This window comes from Rana temporaria, chromosome 2 (genome assembly GCF_905171775.1).
Source record: "Rana temporaria chromosome 2, aRanTem1.1, whole genome shotgun sequence".
In the NCBI taxonomy this organism is placed as follows: domain Eukaryota; kingdom Metazoa; phylum Chordata; class Amphibia; order Anura; family Ranidae; genus Rana; species Rana temporaria.
The window spans coordinates 95,438,476-95,450,885 of NC_053490.1; the positions used below are offsets into that span (position 1 = coordinate 95,438,476).

Here is a 12,410-nt window from a genome sequence, read left to right on the forward strand (position 1 = left end):
CATGTCTTTGGAGTGTGGGAGAACATGCAAACTCCAAGCAGATGGTGTTGTGGTCGGTATTCGAACCAGCGACCCTTTTGCTTCTAGGTGAAAGTGCTAATCACTGCACCACTGTTCCCTATTATAAGGGCTTTCCCCTGCTACCCACAAACTGTCTAGTGTGTCTGGAAGTTGACCCATCTGTGACGTCTCATTTTTGTGGACCTCTGCAAAGTTGTCCATTGTCTGCTCTGCCAACCCTGCGGCAACCAACCCTCTGCAGGTCTTTTAAATTTCAAGTACATGAAAATATGAGATGACATGCAAATTACTGTATCTCCTTGAAATCGCTCAAGTAGGGACAGAAACAGCAATACAACAATATAACAGAAGCTCTATCCCTTCCCAAATCAAAGCACATTTTTGTGGGGAAAGGGTTTGGATAGTGTTAGATAGTGTTAATGGCTTAATACAGGAAAATAGACATTCTGGCAGGTTGAACCAAGTTATAAACTAGGACCATCAGATTTGACATCAGACACCTAAGCACATAAATTGATTTATTTTGATCACATAATTTCTAAAGTTAAAGAAATCAATGTGGGGAGGGATAGAACAAGAGATGGTTGGGGAGTGGCCTAATGATGGCGGAGTAGAGGCACGCTAGCTCCAGAGCTCCTCTAACCTCCATACCCCTCCGGATTGAATACTGAAGCCGGGTAGTCCCCCATGGTCTAAAGCCAAACCAGCCTTACAGTGCAGGCGGCCGCTGAGGGTATAGCGAATCCCGGGACCCGAGCGGTGCACTTGGGATGAAGAAGGAGGGGAAATCTCTTAAAGCCCGAGTCCAAGCTGAGATACAGCAATATTTCCCGCAGACCAGGGCAGCCGCGAACCGGATTCGATCAGCCGAGTCACGTGGTAACGCGGAAGCACGAGCAGCGGCAGGAGACACCGACACGGAGGTTCACAGCGAGTACCCTTCTGCTGTGGACACGGGCGAGGCAAAAGAAGGGGGGAAGCAGGAGAAATTGTATATGAGGGGTCCCGGATACAGATACTGCCAGATCTTTCCCGTGCCACTCTCCAAAGAAGGGCTATGCTGCGTCTGGTGCTGGATAAGGTTAAACAAGCAGGAGGGACATATCAATGGGGATACCCCATAGCAGTTATAATTAAGAGGAACATGCAGAGACATTCCATCTACAACAGCATATGGAACTACCTGAGATGTTTAAATTCATGGAGATGGAAGCAATAGAGGTCCCAAATTGGCTGCAACATCTACCAAGTCGGACCAGGGTCTTAGTAAACCCCACAGGGACAAGGAGGCCAGAGAGGAGAGGGGAGAATGCATTGGAACACCTTGTAGGAAACTAGTGGCCCCACACCCTTTGGCTTGATTTGGTCCTCGGCCTATAGAGGAATTATATATTAAACTTAGTAGTGTCTATGGGCCACCGCCCCCCAGTTATTCTTTTTTATGCAGGGGATGTCGGTCCACTTTTTTTCTTTTTTTTGGCCCCCCTGTTTTTTTACATCCACGGAGCTGACAGGTATCCCGATGCGGGTAAGGGGGTCCCTCCCTCCTGCCCCGGTGTCTGCCCCCGGGCCTCGCCGCCCTCCTTGTCTCTCTCCCTCTCCCCCCCTGGGGGGGACACCCCTCCTTCCGGGTCTGGGATGCCCGAGGGGAGCCCCATGATCAGTCACTTTGGGATTCACTCGTTTCTGCAGACCTGAGATCTGCTTATTATTTTTCTCATTTTTTTTCTTCACATTCTAATGTGTGGTTTTGTTGTTTAATTTTCTTTTTTTTTCTCTCAAGGTCTCTTTTGGAATAATTAGAGACTTTAATTAATGTGGAGTTTCACGTGAAGTGGACAGTAATTTTAGACTTAGAATTATACAACACAAGAGTGGTACGGTAACGGTACCTCAGAGTATGGTTATGTGGTTTGTTTTTCACTTTTTTTTTCTTTTCTTTCTCTCTCTCTTTGTGAGAAAGGAAGAATATAATATAGTAGACCATAGTAGTAATAACTAGGGTTATATAAGAAGTAATCACGATGTTATAAGAGAATATATTCTGCACTGAGTAAGTAGGAGGTTGGGGGGGGGGGGGAGTTGGAGGTTGCCTCCTTCCTCTCCGGTCACTCTCTTCTTCCTCTCGAATAGTTAAGGGGCACAGTACAACACATGATGATGGTTAAGGGGTTGAGGGATGGGGGTCGGGTTGGGGGGTTCGGGGGGTGGGATGGGCCCAATTTGAGGGCCGCGGGGGGTGGGATGGGCTGAGGGGGAGTGGATGATCCGGAGGGCTCCTCCCGGGTGCTCTGGTTCTTAGTGTCTTTCCGCCTCGGTTGCCCTTACTCCATCTCCCCCCTCTCTCCCCCTACTCGCGGTTGGGGGGGGGGGGCGACATGGGCTGGAGGGTACGGGGCCAGTGAAGTAAACAATAGCAAAAGTAAAATAAGAAGCAAAGAAACAATAACCTGGTGGGGGTGTGAGGGGTGGAGGGGGGGGGGGAAGGGAAGAGAAGGAAGGAAAGGTCATCGCCAAGAAGCAGGGGGAAAGGGAAAAAAAGGGGAAGGAAAAGATATAAGGGAAGAGGGGGAAGAAAGAGGAGAAGAAAGAAAGAAAAAGGGATGGAAATAAGACCGTGGGGAAATAATAAAAGGAGGGGGGGGGAGGAGGAGTAGGCTGGAGTGCCTAATTTTCTTTCATATTTTTTTTTTATTCATTTATTTTATATAGCGCTCCGCTTAATTGGACCAGCCCCCGGAATAGGCTACTGCCCACTGACCCATTGGGGGTGGGGGTCAAAAGTGGGCAATTTCTCTTGGGGAGACTTAGAGGTGGGAGGGGGGGGGGGGGTAGTGTGGGAGGGGGGAAGTAAAGTGGGTTAGCGGGGGAAGGAGTGCCCCCTTTTTTTTTGGGGGGGGGGGTTTCCTCCCTCGCTTCCCCCTCCCCTCTGTCCCGTAGATGGAGGGAATAAAAATATCCTCCCTGAATGCTAAGGGTCTTAACGTCCCCGAAAAACGTAGGATGTTACTGGACGATATGCGGCGCGCAGAGACCGACATAGTTTATATACAGGAGACGCACTTTAGGTCGGGGGGGCTCCCACTGCTGCAAAATAAGTTCTACCCATTCGCTTACCATGCAGGAAACCAAGAAGCAAAATCCAAGGGGGTTTCCATCCTGATATCCAATAAGATCCCCTGGATATTAGAAAATAGATACCAAGACCCAACAGGGAGATACCTTTTTTTAAAAGGGACGATAGGAGGAATTAAAGTGACCCTAGCTACGGTGTATTTGCCAAATGAACATCAAGATGCTTTTTTGAGGAAAACTCTCAGGGAGATGATGGCAGTTAAGGAAGGTAAATTAATTTTGGGGGGAGACTGCAATATCCCCCTGAATCCAAAGATGGTTTGCTCCAGGGGGATTTCGTCTGTCGCAGATGGGGTCAGACGGGGGGTCCTGGGCAGGCTATATGAGGCCCAGCTGGTGGATGCATGGAGGACGATGCATGGGGAGGAGAGAGACTATACTTTTTACTCCAATCCACACCAGGTGTACTCCAGGATTGATATGTTCATGATCCCTCACTATCTGATCCCATCAGTGACAGAGGTATCCATTGGCAACATAACGTGGTCAGACCATGCAACGGTTAGCCTGCGTATTTCATTGTCTGGTGCAGGGATGGCCCAGGAAAGAAGGTGGCGCCTGAATGAAAGTCTTTTGCAGAGTGAGGAAGTGAGAGAGGATGTGGCTCGGGAAATTGCAGAATATTTTCAAATGAATGACACCCCCGGGAGTAATCCAGGGATGGTGTGGGAAGCCCATAAGGTGGTAATTAGGGGGGTTTTGATCAGACATGGAACGAAAATAAAAAAGAAACGCGAGCAGCAGGTTAAAAATTTATTAGCAGAAATTCAGAAATTGGAACTCCAACATAAAAAGACACATACCCCCCAAACAGGTAGAGAACTGAGTCATCTGAGGAGGCAGATTACAGAGATTCTACGTTACAAGGCTAAAGAAATCAATGTAGGGAAACGCTTGTCTACTACCCCTACCTCAAATTGCTAGAATAAAGGTGTGGTAAAGGCAGGTTATTTATTTTTTTCTTAATTCATTCTATGCATTAAGATAAAATGAATGCTGTGTGCAGCAGCGGCCCCCTTAACACTTACCTGAGGTTCCTCTCTGTCCACGAGTGTCTAACCCATCCGAGATTCTCCCTCCAGATTGGCTGAGACACAGCAGCAGCCGTTGGCTGCCACAGTCAGCTAGGCAATCAGGGAAGAGAGGCGGTAGGGCGAGTTAAGGCTCTGTGTCTGAATGTACACACAGAGCTGTGACTTGGCTCCAGTGCCCCCATAACCAGCTGTTTGCCGTGGGGGCACTGAACACGAGGGAGAGGCCAGGATCACAGAAGAGGGACCTGGGAAGAGGAGGATCTGAGATGCTCTGTGCAATTCCAATGCAACAGAGGAGGTAAGTATAACATGTTTGTTAGTTTCATAGGGAAAAAAAATATGAGACAATCACTTTAAAGCAGATAAAATGCACCTCTGGAAAAAAATAGAAGATATGACGTAACAAAAATATTAGGGATACAACGATTATTTTCATAATCGATTAGTTGGCCGGTTATTATTTCGATTAATCGGATAATAGCTTTTAAAAATAAAATAAAAATAAAATAGCATTTTTTGGGGCCAATATGTTATTGGGGAGATAACAAAACACAAATTGCCACAAAAACACATTACATGCTTTTCTGCGGCTTCTCCATTGAAGTATATTGAACCAAAAAAAATAGGATTTTTGTACTCGTAAAATCAATTTCTCTGAGTTCATGGACGGACACAGCATCAATTGACCTTAGGGTTCATCATCCTTCCTTTCAGGAGAGACTAGGCAGAAAAAAAAAGTACTTCCCTTCTCCGTATAGCTCCTCCCAGGGGGCGGGCCCCCCGGGTATATCCCTCACTCTGCCTCAGCAACCCCAGTTCGTAACAAGCAGTACAAACAAAGGAGGGGAGGGTGCTGTGTCCGTCCATGAACTCAGAGAAATGGATTTTACGGTGAGTACAAAAATCCTATTTTCTCTTCCGTTCATGGACGGACACAGCAGCAATTGACCTTAGGAGCGTCCCCAAGCAGTGTCAAAAAAATTTGAGGGGTGGAAAAAAACACAGCAAACCAAGCTTCACCCCAAACAAACCGGAGTTCAACGGAGGAACTTCAACCTTAAACAGCCGCCTGCAAAAACTTGCGGCCAAAGGAGGCATCCGAAGATGCACTCACATCCACCTTGCAAAACTTGAAAAGGTGTGGGTTGACGACCAGGTTGCCGTCTTACACACCTGTAAAACAAGACGATTGATGGCGGAAAGTCCAAGAGGGATCAATCGCCCTGGTCGAATGCGCCCTAACCAGAAAGGGAGGCGCCCGCCCCTTTTAGGGCATAGGCCTGGAGCACGACCTGTCTGCTCCACCTGAAAAATGGAGGCCGATGACCGCCAGACCTTTTTTAGGACCAGTCACTGACACAAACAGTGAGTCCGATCTCCGGAAGGGAGCCATAGCAAAACAAGTACGCCCGTAGGGCTCGCACCACGTCCAAGGAAAGTAACGTGGCCTCCTTCGAGTTCTCCGGCTGAGGACATAAGGATAGTAAAACCAATGTCCTCATGAATGTTAAAAGCCGAAACAACCTTTGAAAGGAACGATGGCTGCGGCCGCAGCACCACCTTATCCTTGTGGATGACCAAGTAAAAGAGCCTTGCAAGACAAGGCTGCCAGACCCCAAACTCGTCTGACCGAAGGAATGGCAACGAGGAAGACCACCTTCTGGGACAGAGTCAACAGAGGAATCTCCTCAATCGGAGCCCCTTTGAAGCACCGAGAGGGCCGAATTCAAGTCCCACGGAGGCAGTGGAGGACGCACAGGAGGGGCCACATGCCTGACCCACTCACCAGTGAGTGCGTCCCCAACGGCCGCTGAAAATAAACAGCCAAGGCCGAAATCTGACCCATAACCGTACTTAAGGCGAGAGGCTGATTCACTCCACGTCTGTAAGAACAGCAGAATCTGGGGCAGCACGAATGGGCGGGGGTGCCATTTCATCTCTGCACACATAGAGATGTAGGCTTTCCACGTACGATGGCAAACCCTACGTGAAGTAGACTTCTGCGCAAGTAGCATGGTAGAGATCTCCGAGTCCGACGGACCTCGGTCCTTCAGTACCTGGCTCCCAACAGCCATGCCGTTAAAGCCAGCGACTGTAAAGCAGGGTGAGAAAAATCGGACCCTGCGACAGAAGATCTACTCTCAGGGGTAGAAGCCAAGGGACGTCTGCCACCAGACGCACCAGGTCCGCGTACCAGGAACGGCGCGGCCAATCCGGAGCGACCAGGATTGTTGGTAACCCCTTCGCTTCCATTCTGCGCAACAGGCGAGGGAGAAGCTCCAGAGGAGAGAAGGCGTAGACTAGGCGATAGTGACCCCACGGTGCCACCAATGCGTCTGACGCGTCCGCCGAAGGGTCTCTTGACCTGGCCACAAAACGTGACATCTTCCGATTGAGACAAGACGCCAGAAGGTCCACGCCTGGAGTGCCCCATTTTTGGCACAACTCAAACTTTTCCGGGTGCAACGACCATTCTACCTGGTCCAGTGTTTGGTGACTTAGGTAGTCGGCTTGTCAACTCTGCACCCCCAGAATGCACACGGCCGACAGAGCCGGAACATACCTTGTGACTCACCAGAGAATGTGTGCAACTTCCGCCGCCGCGGCTGAGCTCTGCGTGCCCCCTTGATGGCAGACATACGCCACGGCCGAGGTGTTGTCGGACTGGATACTGACCGAACGGTCCTGCAGACCCAGAGACCACTTGGCGACTCACCCAAATTTGGTAATCCAGAGACGAAGGGAGCTTGTCCCAACGTGACAGAATCTCTTTCTGTAACACTCGGGTGTGGAATTGGGCATACGGAAACACCTCGAAAGAGGCTACCATGGGACCCAGAATTCTCTTGCAAAAGCGAAGCAAGGACCACATCTGGGTCGCTAACCGCTGCACCGCAGATTACAGTGTCTGGAGTTCTTCCGTCGGGAGAAAAACTTGCTTCTGAGGAATCGAGGACCAACCCCAGGTATTCCAGTCGCTGAGACGGTACCAACATTGACTTCTGGACATTCAGTAGCCACCTGAATCTTTTGGAGGGGCTGGCAGGTGATGGACCATCCTCTCCTAAGACTGAGCTTAAAGAAGCTCTCAGGAGAAGGTCGTCCAGGTATCCCACAAAAGCGATTCCGCGCTGCCCTTAGCAGGGCCAGAATCGGAGCGATTACCATTGTGAAAATCCGTGGTGCCGAAGCCAGGCCAAAGAGGAGGGCCACAAACTGAAAATGGTCCTCTTCGACCGCAAAACGCAGAAACATTTTGTTTTGCGCGTATGGCAATATGCAGGTACGCGTCCTGAGTACCCAAGGACACCCCAAAGTCCCCCTGATGGAGAGCCGCCACTACAGAGCGAACAATTCCACCCTGAACCTTTGCACTTTGACAAAGGAGTTAAGGGCCTTAAGGTCCAGGATTGGACGGACCCCTTCCTTTTTTGGGGACTACAAACAGATTGGAGTAAAAACCCCTGAAACCGTTCCCTTGAAGGAACCGGTATAATCACTCCCCTGACCAGCAGATCCTGACCAGCCCCTGACAGGGCCACCTGGCGTACCGGAGGAAGCAGGCGCCTTAGCACCCTGGAAAACGTTTTTATGCCGCACCTGGGGGGCGAAAAAAAACGCTTGGGGGAGGTAAAGGAGGCACCCTGCTTATGACGAGGCTCCTTACCCTTCCCAGATTGTGGGAGCAGAGTGCTCTTACCCCCTGTAGCATCTATAATGATGTCATCCAGGGACGCCCCAAAACGCTGTGCACCCTTCAAGGGTAAGTCCCACAAAGCAGGGGTCTCCAACCCCTGGTCCGCGGCCCACTACTGGGCCGCAGCCTGTTTACTGGCGGGCCGCGAAGCTTGCGGTGCGGCGGTGGCGGGCGAGCAGAGAGATCGCCGCCATCACCGCACTTCCGCCCACACAGCCCCGCCGCACTTCCGCCCACACAGCCCTGCCGCTACACTGTTAGGGGTGAAGCAGGAGAGCAGAGAGATGACATCTCCCACTGCTTGCCTGCATCACCGCTGTTCCGCCCACACAGCCCGGCCAGCGTACCAAGGGGGGGCGATGGTGCATTCTGCACTGGATGCCATTCATTAGGGGGGATGTCAGCCCGGTGCCCCCCGCCCTCCGTGAGTGAAGCCAGGCGACAGGCAGCAGCGGACTGTACCCGGCTAAAAGACACTCATCGCCAGCCGCCGATATCACATTACACCGCACAGCAGGAGGGAGAGACAGTGTGCAGAGCTGGAGAGGGTGGGTGGGCAATGTGCAGGAGTCCAGAGCTGGTGGTGGGGGGGAATGTGCAGGGGTCCCAGGCTGGGGGGGGCAATGCGCAGGAACTGTGGCAATCCGCATCTGGTGGCATGTGACTGTGCCAATCTGCATCTGGTGGCATGTGACTGTGGCATGTGGCAATCTGCATCTGGTGGCATGTGGAAATCTGCATCTGGCAATCTGCATCTGGTGGCATGTGGCAATCTGGTGACAGGCACTGTGGCAATCTGCATCTGGTGGCATGTGGCAATCTGCATCTGGTGGCATGTGGCAATCTGGTGACAGGCACTGTAGAAATCTGCATCTGGTGGCATGTGACTGTGGCATGTGGCAATCTGGTGACAGGCACTGTGGCAATCTGTATCTGGTGGCATGTGACTGCGGCATGTGGCAATCTTCATCTGGTGGAATGTGACTGTGGCATGTGGCAATCTGCATCTGGAGGCATGTGGCAATCTGGTGACAGGCACTGTGGCAAACTGCATCTGATGGCATGTGACTGTGGCAAACTGCATCTGGTGGCATGTGACTGTGGCATGTGGCAATCTGCATCTGGTGGCATGTGGCAATCTGCATCTGGTGGCATGTGGCAATCTGCATCTGGTGGCATGTGGCAATCTGGTGACAGGCACTGTGGCAAGCTGCATCTGGTGGCATGTGGCAATCTGGTGACAGGCACTGTGGCAAGCTGCATCTGGTGGCAGATTCTGCATTATGGTGAGTTTAACTATTTAATTTTATATTACAATATAATAATACAAATAATGTGCTTCAATCATCCTGACACCATATTAACCATGGTGTTGTGATGATTGAAGTGCTAACACCAGCCATTTCCTGACAAACTGGCCGCGAAGAACCGCATCGTCGGCCCGCATCATCGGGCCTTGGCACAATTTTCATTCATTTTCAGGACCTTTTAGAGGTTTGGTCCGCAGACCAACACTGTAGCCACCCAAGGTGGCATAGTACCACCGTGTAGGCGGAGGCCCTGGAGAGCAAGAGGAGCGTATCCAGGGCCAATTCACAGACAAACTGCAGGCCTTGCACTAACTGGTCAGCCAGGCCCACACAGAGCTCAGGAGCATTATGCGCCTCCAGCTCCTGCAGCAGGGACTTTGCCTGCTCTGTAATTGTCTGACACTAGAGCTCTGGCCAAAACCGCTCTCACTGCCGACCCCACTACTGTAAACATGGAGCGGGCCACAGCCTCAGCTCTCCTATCTGCGGGGTCCATAAAGGTGGGAGTCCCTTCCATAGGTAACGTGGTAGACTTGTTTAGTCTGGACACAGAGGGGTCCTCTGACGGAGTTTTTTTTTTTAAGTCTTCCAAGAGGATAACGGACCGCAAAGTATTTTGGTACATCAAAAACTTTCTGCGGCCGATCCCATTCCTTGTATAATATTTTGTCCAGGTAAGGAACACAAGGAAACACTTTTGCGGTGCGGGGCGGCGTGCGGAACCCAGCATCTCTGATGTCTCCGCCGTCCTCAAGTTTTTCAGTATCCCGCACCGCAGTGATAAGAGCTCCAACAAAACGCCTTATCATGCGCTGACCCTGAAGCAGAGTCATTCTCACTGACCGTGTGGGCTAAACCTGCAACATCTGACATGACAGAACCAGAGCCAGCAGCAGGATCTGGTTCCGTGTCAGAGCCATCCCCAGAAGCAGGCGCAGGGAGGGAGTTTATACCCCCCTTCTGGCCGCTTGTCACTTCAATCCTGGCGATAAACGCCTAAGGGACTACCGTATGGGCTCTACAGAGACCGCAGGGGCACTAAGGGTTAACTCAGGCATGGTTGGGGTAGAAGCCTCTGTTCAGACTCCATGTTGACCCACCGCTATGCCGCCCTAGTACTGCAAGGCAGAGACCCACAGGTCACCCTCCTGGCCGCAAAACAGAGAGCAGGGGACCCCCAGGTAACTCACCACCTGGCCAGGCTGTAGTGCTGCTGTAGCGCTGAGAGTGCTGTCCGCTCTGCGCCGTCCATCAGGAAGCAATTTGCGGGCGGCAAAATGGCGGCCATACACATGTTTAAAGCCACAGTGACACAGCAGAAAACACAGCCCAGCACACACAGCAACTCCAGTACAACAAATTAATAAGGGAGAAGCTGCTGCTCCAGGTGAGCACACCTGAGCAATCTATGTCCACTCAGAAACAGGTGGGTGCCTGCAATGCATGAGGCAAAAACTTGAAGGCAGGGTATGGACAGCCGCACACCAATGAATCTTAAATAAATAAGCCTTTAATGGTGAAAAAGGAAAGGCACTACAAAAAATTAAATAGCACCACACAGCCCCTGTAGTGACAGAGCCCCAGGCGGACCCCCCCCTTACAGCCGCCACCCAGCATGGGGAAGGAGGGAGAGGAAGAGAGAGAGGAAAGCAGGGCGGACCCTCATTCGACCTCCCCAGGAAAGCACCAGCCATACCACCTTGCCAGGGCAAGGGGCCACTACTTACCCGTCCTGCGACCACCGGCTGGAGGCATTCCGGACAGAACCAACATCCGCTAAATGGCATGGTTGTCGGCCAGACACACTGTGACAAAGCCATAGAGACCGGTCATATGTGTGCCCTGGAACATGTAGTTCCCCGGCCACCCCTGGAGCAACGGGGCATGTCGTGGACGACCCAGAGCTGAGCTGAGGGCCGACACACGCTCGATGGCCGAGCATGGGGGGACTACAAGGATCAAGATCCAGCCTGTCACCCAGTCGGCAGTTGATAGATGGATCTCAGGATCACAAAATGCAGGAACAAAATAATAAAAAGCGAGAAAATTGCAAGAAAAAAATCTCCAGAGTACAGGGACTCCAGAGTGCCTGACCTCTCCTGTCGTTAGGCAGAAAAAAACTGGAAGCTGCTAGAGCAGGGTGTGGGTTATAACCAGGGAACCACGCCCCCTGGGAGGAGCTGCACTGAGGAAAGTGTTGTTAACACTTAAAGTGCTTTGTTTCTGCCTAAACTCTCCTGAAGGAAGCGGATATAACCCTAAGGTCAACTGCTGCTGTGTCCATCCATGAACGGAAGAGAAAGGACTCAAGCTTATCTAGGGTGAATAGTTTTCCGGAGTCAGGCACTTGTACAATTTACGGTAGAACTTGCCAAACATTTCTGACATCTCTCGAGGGCAGTGCGTTCTGGAACCATCTGATTGCACAAGGAAATCAGGGAAGGAGTGGAAAGGGCGTGGATGCAGTTTGTTAACCAACATTCTGTGGGGTTTGTTCGAGAATTCATAAAATGTTTGTTTCGTCCAGAGTAAGGACCTGGCCGCTCCCTATCGAGCTTTAACAACTTGATCTGTTCTCTAAGGGAGGTGACTCTGCGGAGTTTTGCCACCGTGGGGGTGCACAACAGCTTCCGCTCTGCGTCAACCAAAGCGGATGTCAGAGACTGAAGAAGCTCATTCTGGCCTTTCTTCAATCGAGAGCTTTCAGCTATGCAAATGCCACGAAATGCGGCCTTGTGCGCCTCCCACAGCGTAGAAAAATCAGAGACTGACCCCAAGTTAAGTTGGAAAAAATCCTCCAAGCCCTTGACTAGAGTAGAACCTGAAACATTGGATTGTAAGAGATGGTCATTAAGACGCCAGTGACAGGATTTGGCGTGGGCCTGAGAAAGCATGATATCTAACACGATGGGGGCATGGTCAGACCATGTATTGGGAGATATAGCGGACTTGACCACATAGGGAATAATCCCTATGGTCAAGACGTGTGTACATTTTATGAGCTGGAGAGTAAAAAGTGAACTTTTTGGAAGATGGATGCTTAATCCTCCATGAGTCAAAAAGTTGGTGGGACCTAATACATTTACGGAAAGCATTAGATTGGGATGTAATCTTTCTAGATTTCTCTGGTGGGAGACATCAAGTTGAAGTCCCCACCGACAATCATAAAAGGTTGTGCATGATATTGGGGGGAATCGAAAAGTTTAAGGAAGT

At 50.9% G+C, this 12,410-nt stretch overlaps 1 protein-coding gene across 1 annotated transcript in view; it reads right to left on the minus strand.

Annotated features, from left to right (window-relative positions):
* RNF17 (ring finger protein 17) overlaps window positions 1-12,410 on the minus strand; it is a 720,374-nt gene that overhangs the window by 170,778 nt on the left and 537,186 nt on the right. The window lies entirely within an intron of this gene.